This window comes from Lethenteron reissneri, chromosome 55 (genome assembly GCF_015708825.2).
Source record: "Lethenteron reissneri isolate LAM-NWPU_2019-01 chromosome 55, ASM1570882v1, whole genome shotgun sequence".
NCBI lineage: Eukaryota > Metazoa > Chordata > Hyperoartia > Petromyzontiformes > Petromyzontidae > Lethenteron > Lethenteron reissneri.
In genome coordinates, this window is record NC_083833.1 from 11479168 (window position 1) to 11494272 (window position 15105).

The window sequence follows — 15105 nt, forward strand, 5'->3', positions numbered from 1 at the left end:
TCTCTCTATGCTGCGTTTTGCACTTTGAAGTTTTAGTTTTCTTGTGTTATTATTGCCCACGCTGTTTCTGAGCCATATACGTTGGTATTCTGCTTGTTTATTATCAAGATCCAGATATTCAAAGAAATCTAACCTCCTCTTGTCTGCCTATTTTCATCATTTTAATTCTGGTCCACCTGCAATAGCTGTCCTGGTAGACAAACTCATCGTAGTAATGTCAACTTGCAACATACCGCCACACAGCAATCGCTCGCACTCACAGAGAGAGAACAACTCGGAGACTCGAGGAGGAACCACAGGCGAGCGGTGAAGCAGCCAGGCGGTGAGCCGGTGCCAACAAGAGCTCAAGCTCTGCGGTCCTCTATATAGAAAGATGTTTTCTTCCATTTCATGAGCGTTCATGCACGTGGGAGGAAACCGGAGCATCTGGAGAAAACCGCTGTGTGCGAGGGGGCAACGCGCTATCACATGTTTGCACGTAGTCACTTTAAGATGTTTCTTGTCCATGTTTTTGTTTGTTGCGGTTGCACCCGATTCAAGAGCCGAATGGCTCACAGGGCTATACCAAATAAATGAAACTGAAAACTGAAACATACAGACGGAACAGGTAGAGACCACATTTTTGCTGTACCACCTGCTGACAAGCCAGAATATGGTGTGCCACCTTAACGCACAGGGGAAGGGAGTTTCCTAACATTTGTGTGGTGGTCTACCAACCCTCGCTGCCATCGCCAGAGCGCTGGATGACAGGCGGCCACAGGCACAGTCACCGCTGCCTGGTGGCTATGTGTATATTTCTAGACATCTCCCATTGTTTAGCAATATGTTTTAAAGTAACTTTTGTTTTGCTCATATTTATCCTGTCTCCAACTTTCCAGCCTCTTTATTTAGTTATTTTAACATATCCTGCAGAGTTAATATCCATTGGATGTTATAATGACTGTTATCGGCAAATATTAGATGGTTCGGAATGAAAAGGGCTTTTTGAAATCTGATTTGGTCGGCTTAGTTTCTCAGCGTAATGCAGACGCCAAGTCAGTTCATGTAAATTCATGCAAAAGAGAATTCAGCCGAATTTACATTGAATTATGGAACATGGCAGAACATGTGGAGGCACATATTAGGTTTCGCGGATTTTCCTGCAGAGTAAAAAAAAACAGCTTTGAAGGTAATGTGTTCCAGAAAGCATTTTAGATTTCTATTAAAAAAACTCTGCCATGGGAGTGTGAATTTTATGCCACCGTTTCAGGACCACCAGCGGAGATGATTGCATTCCAATTGCTCTCATGAGCTCAGAGACATTTGCCTTTGAACGCTACTATTGCTCATCGACACCGATACAGCAGTCATAATGGGGAGTGGAACTCTGTGGGCGGTGACACGGCCAAGTAGTAGTCCGAGCCCCGTAGCCACCCTGGTTAATACTGCTGTTGTATTTATTATTATTATTATGTCTATTTAGCCAGGAAGGCCTCACTAAGTCTCAAGACTTTTTCAGTTGGGTCCTTCCAAGTTTTATCAGTCGGGGTGATGCTGTGGTGAGATGTTAGCTACCTCACCTGGTATACAGGAGGTCGTGGGTTCGATCCAAACCCTGACACCTGTATATTTGTAGTTTGCGTGTTCTCTCCGTTTTTTCGTTCCACATTTAGAGTATTTGGCTGCTATATATTTCCACGTGATGATTATCCACTTCATTGGGCTGTCATTCGTGGCCAGGTTGCTTTTGAAAAAGGACTCGATGGGCCTTACATGGTAAAATAAAAACATTCGTTTAGTTTATAGTATTTTGTTGTATCTCTGTTGCTGCTGTGTGATCCCAAATGAGTAATTTACAAGTACCTTTTCAGCATTGGGCTGTTTGGCCAATACCAGGTACCATTTTATTTATCTGCGAGGAAACTGGAGAACCCACGCAGGACAGTGGGGGAACTTACGAACCCTCCGTAGAGTCACACCCGAGTCGGGATTTTAACACAAGCCCTTCTTGCTATGAGGCACGAGCATTACCACTGCACCAGCCTGCTTCACTGTGGACGTTATAAACCTTGCCATGTTACTCAAAACAGAGGAGGCAAATGTGCGCCAGCGTCACGGTCCAAGTTTGAAAAGTACTCACAAATTACTCGATTGGGTAAAAACCACACCGCACCATTGCCCTCTACCGCAGAACTACTGCAGACTGTGCCGTCTGGGAAGCATAGCGCCTCGCGGTTGCGTTGTAAGCGTGACGCGGAAACCGAACGCTCGCTGACGATTGTAACCGTTTGCCTCGCGCAGGGGTCAAGTTCCAGTGGCTCTTTGAGGAGGACACCAACGGCTCTGCGGCGCCAGCGCCCGTCCGCCTGGACTCGCGACGCTTCGTGTCCCAGACGACGGGGAACCTGTACTTCTCGCAAGTGAAGCAGCACGACGTGGGGCGCTACAGCTGCCTCCTGCACCGCCAGATGGGCCCCGTGCTCAACAAGACGGTCAACAGCTCCTTCATCAGCTTGCAGCTCAAGAAGGACTGTGAGGCCTGGTTACTATTTACTCGCGGCTCCATCAATAAACCTTTCATTTTGTTTAGCGCCTCTGATGAAAAGGATCGCCTTAAAGCGCTATGTGTCAATACCTAAATTATTAAAATAATCAAATATAGTATATAGTTGCATCGGAAAGAATAATAACAACCAGTAAGTACAAAATCTGCTCTAAGGAGTATAAATACATTGAAAAGGAGTGGATAAGATATGCACCATAAAAATGGGGTTTCCTAGCCAATACAGTGATCCATATTTGTGTTTGGGTCAGGCCACGTGGTTATTTCCTTTTTAAACAAGTGCCTTGCGTCTGAAAAGCAACCACAGCGGTACCTGGAGAAAACCCACGCGTGCAGGGGGATAGTACGAAAACACGTGCTGCACAAAGAGATCAGAAACCAACTTGTACTGCCATCTCCTGGCCTTCTCGCAGACCGGCAGTGTGGAAGTGTCACATGATGCACTTTGTGAGTCGCATTACGATCTCCACCAATCCCACGATACAGGGTTCCGCTTTGAGCACCATAGTAGCACAACAAACAATACAATAGTCTACACTATGGGGACCTCATTTGCCAGTAAAAATATGATAATTGGTTCTTTACCCTTCTATCTGGCAACAAAACTGACACCTTTTTGCAAGGAGTCATGTTTGCATAGACCGCAATACCTGCAGTCATAATACAAACAAAAGAACATAACTCTGAGGACAGTGCACATTATCAGAGTTATGTTCTTTTGTTTGTAATATGACTGCAGGTATTGCGGTCTATGCAAACATGACTCCTTGCAAAAAGGTGTCAGTTTTGTTGCCAGATAGAAGGGTAAAGAACCAATTATAATACAATAGTCAACATGGGTGTGGCTATGGGTCGGGTCCATATCTAGTTGGCTAATTTGGTTGCAGCTTGAACTTGAGGTTTGTGTAAGTATGTATGTTGAACTTCTTTTGCACCGTACGTGGCCAACCGTGCTAGTCGGAGGTGCTGATTGGTTGGCTTCTGTGCTCTTTCTGCACCTGGGGACTTTTCTCATTTTGACCGCTCTTCACGTTTGATGTTTGCAGCGCCACCTCACGCGGCAAATAGCAGTGGCGCTGCTGCTGCTGCTTGTGCTGCTTGTGCTGCTGCTGTTGCTGCGGGTGCTGCTGTGTGTGTGCTGCTGCTGCTTGTGCTGCTGTGTGTGTGCTGCTGTTGCTGCGGGTGCTGCTGCGTGTGTGCTGCTGCTGCATGTGCTGCTGCTTGTGCTGCTGTGTGTGTGCTGCTGCTTGTGCTGCTGCTTGTGCTGCTGCTGCGTGTGCTGCATGTGCTGCTATGTGTGTGCTGCATGTGCTGCTGCTTGTGCTGCTGTGTGTGCTGCTGCTTGTGCTGCTTTGTGTGTGCTGCTGCTTGTGCTGCTTTGTGTGTGCTGCTGCTTGTGCTGCTGTGTGTGTGCTGCTGCTGCATGTACTGCTGCTTGTGCTGCATGTGCTGCTGCTTGTGCTGCATGTGCTGCTGCTTGTGCTGCTGTGTGTGTGCTGCTGCTGCATGTACTGCTGCTTGTGCTGCATGTGCTGCTGCTTGTGCTGCTGTGTGTGTGCTGCTGCTGCATGCACTGCTGCGTGTGCTGCATGTGCTGCTGCTTGTGCTGCTGTGTGTGCTGCTGCTTGTGCTGCTTTGTGTGTGCTGCTGCTTGTGCTGCTGTGTGTGTGCTGCTGCTGCTTGTGCTGCTTTGTGTGTGCTGCTGCTTGTGCTGCTGTGTGTGTGCTGCTGCTTGTGCTGCTGTGTGTGTGCTGCTGCTGCATGTGCTGCTGCTGCATGTACTGCTGCTTGTGCTGCTGCGTGTGCTGCATGTGCTGCGTGCGCTGCATGTGCTGCTGCTTGTGCTGCTGCTGTTGCTGCGGGAGCTGCTGCGGGCGCTGCATGTGCTGCATGTGCTGCTGCTTGTGCTGCTGTGTGTGTGCCGTTGCTACTGCGTGCGCTGCTAATGTCGGACTGCTTTGTCGATGCGATTGTCGTACAGCGGTGGGGAGCAGACTGGCCGTGCGTCTCGAGGTGCGGCCACCGCCTACAATGGACGTCTTGGTGGGACAGAAGCTGCGCTTAGAGTGCTTTGGGATGGGCAAGTGAGTACCACGATCTCCACGTCTCACCAAAAGAGCTCTCCACCAGTAGCATTTACTGCTGCATTATCCCTCATTGCTCTTTGAAATGACTATGCCCCATGCTCTAGGCCAGGGGTGGGGAACGTCCGGCCTGCGGGCCGTATAAGGCCCGCATAATCATTTCGTCTGGCCCTGCCAAGGCAACCGCAGGCAGGACTCGAAATTCATTAAATCTCGGAGCAAACCTGGAAAAGCAGTTGCGAGTAGCAACATCGTCAACAGCAGCTAACATACACGCCTCGCCAAAGAGCAGCAGTTCCAGCCATCACAGGGGTGAGTTAATTAAATGTTTGACCAAATATAACGGGCTAATTTTTAAGTTGATAACTTTGTATGGCCCGCGAATGATGTTATAAATATCCAAATGGCCCTTGGCAGAAAAAAGGTTCCCCACCCCTGCTCTAGTACCCTCGCCTGTAAAAATGTTTGGTTAATGAGACCCCAAGGTCAAAACAGGTCAATGTGCTGCTGGATTATATTGGTGTGGGAAGAGAAGTCCATTTATTCTACACTGAATTACACTTAATTGCACTTGTAGTCATGGTGGCATACATACAAATAAAGCGAGGTGTCTTCAGATAGACAATCACAGGATGGGTGCTGTGAAGATCTGACGGTCTCAGTTGTAGAATAGATTCTTGGGCCGCATTTACATGAACAGTTGAAACCAGAGCTGCCCGCTTCACAAACTCGGCAAATGGACTCAGCAGATATTCCCATGGCAGCCTGGCCTGGTGAGCCGTAACTGGACCGGGTGGCTCACCCTAGCTTGGGCCGTGGGGCTCGTTTTCCCGAAAGGGTTCCCGCTTTGGGCCGGGTTACCCTCAGAGCCCGTTGTGATGTCACACGATCAGCGTGGAGGAGGGATTTGTGCGTGTCTCTCGCGTGGTCAACTTCAGGGTCGCGTTTTTTGGCTAAAACAACAGCAAACGATTACATGTTAGCCGTGGCTAGAAAGCGAACCCAAGTGCACACAAAGGCACCGTGCACAGCCATCTGAACTACTGTGTCCCCTCGCAGATGCTGAACCGTGCTGCAATAACGTCCACAGTCAACATACCCGTGGGGGAGAACAGAGTGAACGATGGCTTGGGTGGATTTGGAAGTGCAAAGAATGTAACAAACCAACAGCAGGGAAGGAGGACTTGAGCCTGGACTCGGAGTTGGGGGGGGGGGGAATCAGCAGTACAGACACCCAGGGAGAGGTGCTGTGTCAGCGAGCGAGCAAAAGACCCCGCTAACAGCATCAGAGAGAATTCTGAAGAGCCTTTTGTGGGGTTGTGATGATGAGCCGCTCGTGTGCATCCTCGTGCGACATACGCAGGCGCGTCACCACAGCGCTAGCGACGCGCCAGTTGCTGGCATTGCCAAGTCAATGGCACTTTGAACTGCGCCAGGGAAGTTGCGTGACTTCCTCGCTAATGAATGAATGTCTCCTTCACCAAGCCGCCCAACAACTCAACTGCTTTAAAGATGTTGCATTCACTGAGCATAGTGTTTAATAAATATTTGAAAGTATAATGATTAATTATTTATACTTTTCCTTGGCATAGATTATGATTTTTAATAGTTTATGTTTTTACTTTTGAAGTCCATGGATTCTTGAATCTTTAATCTGGCAGGGCGATGCTGTGATCATGTTGCTTGGCTCGCGTTCGGAAGGTTGAAAGTTGAATTCAGTCGGGGTTGGCTCAGCACATCTTCGCTCCAGCGTCTCTCGATGATGAGCTCAAAAATGGTCACCCTGTGCATTCTCGCTTCCTCTATGTAACCGACACCCATTGACGCGCACGCCACATCATGGCCTCTTTTTCAACGGTGCCCTAGATTACATCAAGAGAAATAAAAAGCAATATTTTTTGAACATGAAAGTTTAATAAATCTTGAAAAAAAAATTACAATAAATTAATACAGTAAAATGTGAAAATGGTTTAGTAAAAAGTATGCATTGCACCTGAATAATAAATATATTTAGATAAATGTAACTTTAGAAGAGGCTAACTACATTAGGCCAGTAGAGGAAGTGAACAAATTGCACAATATGATGCAGAGTAAACACCAAGGTTTCGGCCGAAAGAAAACCTGACACCCACCATGGAAACGATCAATTTGGACGAGTGTTCATGGCAGCCTCACCTGCATCATTTGTCAAGGGTGCCAAACGAGCGTTGCGCACTGCTCATCCCCAATGACAGCTCTGAGCCTGTGATGGAAGTTCCACCTTTCTAAGGCGGTGGTGGACAGACCGTCTCTCGATCGCCGTTGCACCGCCATGCAGCTCCCTGGCAACGTGCGTTGGGGTCGTGCCACGTGTTGCGCGATGTCCGACGCTTCGCTCCACTTGCTGTGAGCTTCTTTGTTGAACCGAGCTGAGCTGCTCGCTTTTGTGGGGCCCGACGTCCACCCCACCGCCCTTCTCTGTCTTTCTCGACGATGACACGCGGTTGTTGGCGGACCGTCGAACATCGTGCCCAGCAAAGTGCGGCACGACAGTGAACGCAACTCGGGGGAGCCGCACTCGAACCCCGAGACGGGATGAGAGGCCGAGTGGACTCAGAACCGGAATGTTATGAGTGCTGTTTGTTGCTGGTCGCTTGGAATTTTGAGCCTTGGGGCCTGTGCTCTGTGACCATAACAACAATAATAAAAATAAGAACCACATTTATTGGTCACCATGCCCGAGGCTGGAGGCGATGAACCGTGGTCTAAGCAACAGCGACAACGAGCCGGCAACGTTCCGCTGGCCACGCCACGAGCAGGCGGCCACGCGTCTGCACGGTGTGGCGGTGGCGGAAATTATCCCGGTCCCCGTTGCGTGTCGGGCAGAGGCACGTGATGTTACCTCCCAAGTTGTCTCTTCAAGAGCGTGTCTGCTGCTGCGCACCTATGGGGACCCGGGATGAAATAAAATATTAACTTTTTGCTTTGATGCATTGTACACAGTGTAAATATAATAATTGCGTGAAGTTATATATATGCACACTATGGTAGGAGAAGTCTCATGAAAAGCTCCGTTTCAACTAGAGTGCTTAAGTCAGGCTTGCTCAATAGATTTTATGTAAATTACTTGGCATGCCATCAATCACTGTGTTAAGTTTCGTGCCTCAGGCTTGCGGTGTTTACGCGTTTTAAAAGTACTGACAATGCATTGTTGTAAGACCTGCAGCGAATTATTGACGATGCTACCTAACCATTATTATTTAAAGGTTGGTTTGTGTGTATACAGCTTAAAGGAAGTCTTCGAGACAAATATTATCCCACAGCATTGGTTGAAACAAGAAAACTGTATTTGTTTTGACCTTCAGGGTCTCATCGGCCTTGTCAGGCTTGTTAAACAATTGCTACAAGGTGTATAGATGTTGTTGGCAAGAACACTCCATGTTCTCTCTAAGCTAGAGGTCCCATTCTTGAATGGAGTCCACTCCTTTGATCCTCTCTCCACGTGCCTCTTTTCTCTGCCCATTCTCCTCTGGTTGCATCCACCGTTCTCATTTCTTATTCCACCACATCCTGTGATCTCCACAACCTTCGAACAGCAGAGTGGCGCAGTGTTAGCACTTGTGCCTCGCAGCAAGAAGTGCCTGGGTTTGAAGCCCGGTTTGGGCACCCTGCTATGTGGTTTCCCCCCTGTCCTGCATGGGTATCCTCTGGGTTCCCTGGTTTTCTTCTATCGGAAGAAATACATTCAATGTCACTGGTATTGATCAGACATCCAAATGCTAAAAAATACCCTCAAATTACTCGATTGGAATTGCACAGCAGCAGCTTCATCCACCTCATTACAAAACATCTACTTGGCAGCATCATCCTCAGTAAACTAGTGAACTCCCCCTCGACTTCCTCCACAATCTCCCCCTCGATCTCCCCCTCGTTCACCCTTTGATCTCCTCCTCTATCTGCCCTCCTGTGTCGTCCTTCTCCCGCACCTCCGATTAGCACAGTTGGCTATGTACGGCGCGAAAGAAGTTCAACATGTAAGCGTACGTACAAACGGCGTTATCCGCGCTGTGGCACCGCCCGGGGGCCTTGCTGCTGAAGGCCGGGCCGGTGCTGGAGATCGAGGAGGTGCAGACCTCCGATAACGGCACGTACCGGTGCAACGCCAACAACAAGCTGGGGAACACGAGCGCCTCGACCGAGGTCCTTGTACACGGTGAGGCTGCAGTTTCACTACGGAGCTTTTGCCGATGAATGGAATGCACGCTTTGTGACCGGTTTCCACTTTGTTGGTCTTGCCGGCGGAATCAGACTTCCGATCCCATCGCCTGCCAGCAGCAAGTCTTTAGCACTTGACGTCACCTTGAAATGCACCTAACCTAGCATAGGCGCCGTGAAGACGTCACCGCCACTTAGCGGTGAACGGCAGCTGTTGTTGTGGTAGGGGCTCTAGAACTCCCTGAAGTAGAGGCCCTTCTCCCAGCAATAGCGTGAGCAAGCAATTTCCGGGCTGCACCTTTACCTTTTCATGAAAGTCGGTTTCCCAAATATTTTGATAGAAAGTATCCGTAGTTGCTGTGTTTGTTTAATTCCTTCCTTCGTTCTTCTTTCATTCGATTGCCTCCTTGCAGCTCGCCCGCAGTGGACTCTAGGAATCGTGAACGCAAACATTCACATTGGCAATGACTTGTACTGGAGCTGCAACGCCACAGGGACACCCACGCCCTTGTACCAGTGGCTGCGGAACGGAATCCTCCTGGAGTTAAAGGTAGGCCTGGGCAGCTTGCGCTGGAGAGGTGACCGGAACTCTCTTTGGAGCCTCAACACCACACCCCGGAGCTCCTTTGGGCTTCGTTTGAGGCCGTGTTCCTAGTCACGGCTCAGCTCTGTCTCGGCCTCTAATGCAGCCCAGCTCATTAAATTGATTCCTCCACATTTATTCAAGTTGGACCCGACAGTATGTTTACAGTAACACCCAGGTTAACGTGTCATCACTTAGGGCTTCCCAGTGAATGCCAGCAGTGTGAAGTGGCTGTCGGTGGTTTATTTTTGTATTGTGCTGCGTGGTTGGCAGTAACAGAGACTGACCCCCCCCCCCCCCCCATGCCTGTTGGGCAAAATGTTAAATGCTTAAATAACTAATCCCCACTGAAAACAAATGTAATAATGGATTTTACAACATGAAAACATTTTTCCTCCTTGGAAACGTGAAACGTGCAGTTGCTTACGTTAACGTGAAATATTTTCTCGGTGGTTTTTGCTTTTGTACAACCACTTTAAGGTAGAGCTAATTCCAATGAAGTATGTCTATTTAGGCTGTATATTCAACTCTGTGTCCATGGCAATGATTTCGGGAGCACCTTCTCACAAAGAGCAGTGCACCGGGTGGACAAACTACGGTTGTCATGACCCAGTCATGCTGCTGCTGCTGCTGTGCATGGTTTTATCGCAATTCTCATCACTCACACAGAAGAGATTTGTTTTATTGTTAGCATTAAAAAAAGCATGATTATAATCATTTAAGTGCATGACTCGTTCAGTTTTAGTGAAGTATAATTTGTCCAATCCTCCCTCCAAAGTTGATTCAGTGAGCGCTGTGTGACTCTCTTAATAGTCAACAGTACTGTCCCTCTGGGGACAGGGGTATTCACACCATCACAATACAGAGTTTTGACCACTGGCTTCAGGAAGATGTGGGAGCTGCCCCACGATTCCTGACGTGTTGCTCGACACCAGCGGTCCCGACACACCCGGTCACGCTCGTGCCACGTCTGTGCGAAGCCTTCCCGGGATTACACGGGAACAATCTCCCCCCATCAGGGCTCGAGCCGTGTTAATTGGAACCGAGGGTTTGTTCGGCTTATTTCTCCTCGAAGTCAGGAAAAGATGATGAAAATAATTATTCTGGGAATTTTTTGTGAGCAAGCCTGACAGCATGTTCACAGTACAATGTGAGTAACGCGACGGATCGCCTGTGACCAAATGACCTGGAATACGTCCGACCTCATCGGCTCTGCGAAGCTAAGCAGGCCCAGGCCTACATCGTGAGGCTTGACGATCAACGAGTCGACACGTGTTCGCACGCTGCTGAGCTCGGGTGCGGAGCGTCTGCGTGCATCCGGTGTCTCTTGCAGGGCAGGATATTGGTGAGCCGTGATGATGGCCGCCTGAAGATCACCAGCGTCAACATGAGCGACGAGGGCATGTACCAGTGCGTGGCCAGCAACGAGCATGGCGAGATCTACTCCAGCGCCCAGCTGCGCGTGCTCGGTGAGACCCAGCTCCCGGGGACGACGAGCCCTCTGGAGCCTTGCACTGTCCCTGCTACAAGTTACACACTGCAGGTCACCCTGTGAAGTTACTCACTGCAGGTCACCTGTAAAGTTACACACTGCAGGTCACCTGTAAAGTTACACACTGCAGGTCACCTGTAAAGTTACTCACTGCAGGTCACCTGTAAAGTTACACACTGCAGGTCACCTGTAAAGTTACTCACTGCAGGTCACCTGTAAAGTTACACACTGCAGGTCACCTGTAAAGTTACACACTGCAGGTCACCTGTAAAGTTACACACTGCAGGTCACCTGTAAAGTTACACACTGCAGGTCACCTGTAAAGTTACTCACTGCAGGTCACCTGTAAAGTTACTCACTGCAGATCACCTGTAAAGTTACACACTGCAGGTCACCTGTGAAGTTACTCACTGCAGATCACCTGTAAAGTTACACACTGCAGGTCACCTGTAAAGTTACACACTGCAGATCACCTGTAAAGTTACACACTGCAGGTCACCTGTAAAGTTACTCACTGCAGGTCACCTGTAAAGTTACACACTGCAGGTCACCTGTAAAGTTACACACTGCAAGTCACCCTGTAAAGTTACTCACTGCAGGTCACCTGTAAAGTTACACACTGCAGGTCACCTGTAAAGTTACACACTGCAGGTCACCCTGTAAAGTTACACACTGCAGGTCACCTGTAAAGTTACACACTGCAGGTCACCTGTAAAGTTACACACTGCAGGTCACCCTGTAAAGTTACTCACTGCAGGTCACCTGTAAAGTTACACACTGCAGGTCACCCTGTAAAGTTACACACTGCAGGTCACCTGTAAAGTTACACACTGCAGGGACAACTTGTAGCAGGAACACAGCAAACTTCCATGTGCTTAACACAAATTGTCAAATTTGATGGGCTCGTCTCTATTATAGAAATGTGGAATATTCTCCTAAATGCCCAGGAGTGTTGCTATAGATGAGCATGATCCAATGCTTTGCGTTTAGCTCGGACGTATCTGGCCATGTTACACGACACGTGTTTCATGCTGACCGTTACAAATACATTGCACCCGTTTTCCTTACTTTCGATGTGCTGATTCTTCCAGTTTGAGAGCACTTGATATGTACTGCCAATATGTAAACGTCATTGTTTCAACACAAATCCTCTCGTGGCATACAACTGACAGCAACGACTGAGGCTCTGGCACACGAGAGCAGACCTTGAGTTGACTCGCGTGTATGTGACTCTGGACTGCAACACCCACAGCACCTTGTCTTCTGTCCTGTTACCAGTTTTAGTCGTCTCATTAAACTGTCTCCAGGCGCACCAAGCATGCAACGCTCGGTGGTAAATTGTGGTTAGTCTATCTACGCATGTTTGAGTATAGTTCAATTTAGCATGGTTGGCTACGTACCGTGCGAAAGAAGTTCAAAGTACATCGTCTTTTTCGATTTAAAACATTTTTCATACTTAATCATCAAAAAAAATTACAACCCTTCATCGATCTAAAACTGAATGAAGACCTCCTCATACGGTGTTGGTCATGGAGGCTGTGTAACCGTACTTCACCATGCCCGCCAGTACGTGTTTGTAAAGGAGGAGACCCAGGACCGGTTCGACGCACACCCAGCCACTGATGTTAGCCGAGGCAGGGATGCGATCTCCTGTGGCCGATGCAGAGATCAGTAGCGCAACCGATGCACCGCCACTCCTCCCCTGCAATCCTTACTCTGCTTAATTGCGGAGCACTATAACTTTTCTAACTATATTATTATTTTTCATTATAGAAGCTTAAGATGGTCGCTGACCAGCTGAATGTGCCATCGCTCATCATTAAAATTCTATATAAATTCCGCATGGCTGAGCGTGGTGCAAGGCACTGCCTTTTCACTATTGGTGGCGCGTGCTAATCGCTCGCAATTAAATTCAAATTACAGTCAATTCACTGGTTCCTAATGGGCGACCGCTAATCTGAAATATTCTCAGACCGACAAAGGCTTCTCGCAGCTTCAGACGAGAGGTAGTCGATGGGCATCAATGCAACAAAAGAGTGTCAAAACATGAGAAGTTACATTCATCAAATCTCGTCAAATATTTGCCTGGGTAGTATCGTGATCACGGCCGTTGCTGCACCGTTGGAAAGTTGCAAGTTCAATTCTAGCCAGGGTTTGACTCGGCCGACCATCCCTGTGTGGTCCATAAAATGAGCACTGCCGTGTATGATGTTGTCAGTGGTTGCGATGTGGAGAGACGGGTCCCTGCCCTGCCCTGCCCTGCCCTGCCTGCCCTGCCCTGCCCTGCCCTGCCCTGCCCTGCCCTGCCCTGCCCTGCCCTGCCCTGCCCTGCCCTGCCCTGCCCTGCCCTGCCCTGCCCGACGACGACGACGCGCTGCTGTGGTGCTGGTGCTTCTCTCTCCACAGAGCGGAGCCAGAGGGGAAGCTCCCATCGCCATCGTCGTCATCGTCGCTCACCTACACTCCCCACCTACACAACCGACACCACCCATACCACCCACACCACCCACACTCACCACACCACCCACACTCACCACCCACATACACCACTCACTCACCACACACACCACACTCACCACCCACACTCACCACCCACAATCACCACACCACCCACACCACCCACACTCACCACCCAATGGACTAGAGCCTGCTTAGCCACGTGCATGTGTGAAGAGTTAGGATAGAGATAAAAAAATATTATAATGTAATAATATATATCTAGACCATTGTTTGTTTATCGATTGTTGTTGTTAATAAATAAGCTGACTCAACAGAACTTTGCAATTGTGTTTGTTGTGGCGAGTTGCTGCTGCCTGGGTCTCAGGTGACTTTGGTCCAGATGTTGACTACCTCGCCTGGTACACAAGAGGTTGTGGATTCGATCCTGACCCTGATGAGATATTAACTACCTCGCCTGGTACATAGGAGGTCGTGGGTTCGATCCCAACCCTGTCGATGCCTGCTGCTGCTGTATATTTGGAGTCTGCCCAACTCCGTGTCTCATCAGCAGAAGCAAGAGACAAGCTCTGCTTGAACCAATGATGGTGAACTGCCCAGATGTTTGTCGTCAGATGCACCTAGCCTGGCACAGCAGTCAACCCATGGCACCTGCTGGGTCTGTCCCGTGGCCTCCTCCTGCACCTAGCCTGGCACAGCAGTCAACCCATGGCACCTGCTGGGTCTGTCCCGTGACCTCCTGCCAGCAGCGACCCATCGACACTTCACGTGGCCTCAGAGTGCATGCACCTAGCCTGGCATAAGTGCCGTGGTGACGTCACAAGTGGGGTGGGGCACGTGTCTGAGTTACAATTAATGAGTTCTGCACGGGCCGTCATGGACAGAGCTTACCTAACCTATCCGCACTACAAATTGCAATCACCTTCACCGGCTAGTCCCATAGTCTCCGACGTTACCCGTCCCCACATTCCCCAGGTCGCTTAAGAAACAACGCTTATCCGCACTACGCATTACAATCGCACTTGCCGGCCACTCCCATAGGCTCACACTTTACCCACCCTCCACATTCCCTACATGACATAAGCCTCCCTACCGATCCGCACTACGCATTACAATCGCACTCGCCGGACAATCCCATAGAGCTCCCACCATCTCCCATTTTACGCGCCCACCACATTCCCCAGTTCGCTTAAGAAACCACGCTAATCCATAGAGACACACAGAGACCCATTGTGATACATAGAGACCCATAAAGACACACAGAGACCCATAGAGACACATAAAAACCAATAGTCACACATAGAAACCGAAAGAGATACATAGAGACCGATAGAAACACACAGATCCAGAGATACACAGAGACCCATAGAGATAAACAGAGACCCATAGTGATACATAGAGACCCATAGGGACACACAGAGACCCAAAGTGATACGTAGAGACCCATAGATATACATAGAGATCGATAGAGATATATAGAAACCCATAGAGATACATATAGATACATAGTGATACATAGAGACCCATAGATATACATAGATACCGATAGAGACACACAGATCAAGGATAACACAGAGACACCCAGAAACCCATAGAGACACACAGAGACCCATAAAGATACATAGAGACCCATAAAGACACACAAAGATCCAGAGACACACAGAGACCCATAGAGATATATAAAAACCCATAGAGATACATAGAAATACAAAGTGACCCATAGAGACACACAGAGACCAATAGTGATACATAG

At 48.9% G+C, this 15105-nt stretch overlaps 1 long non-coding RNA gene across 3 annotated transcripts; it reads left to right on the forward strand.

The window, feature by feature from the left end:
- The first annotated feature begins 2283 nt into the window (after positions 1–2283).
- Positions 2284–13639, forward strand: LOC133356738 (uncharacterized). 3 transcript variants are annotated; one of them, XR_009756887.1, is made up of 6 exons: positions 2284–2511; positions 4524–4626; positions 8602–8818; positions 9234–9370; positions 10737–10872; positions 13302–13639. It is a non-coding gene; the product is annotated as an uncharacterized LOC133356738 (long non-coding RNA). The 3 variants fall into 3 exon arrangements; XR_009756886.1 differs by having other exon boundaries at positions 8607–8818; XR_009756888.1 differs by lacking the exon at positions 8602–8818.
- The last annotated feature ends 1466 nt before the right edge of the window (positions 13640–15105 follow it).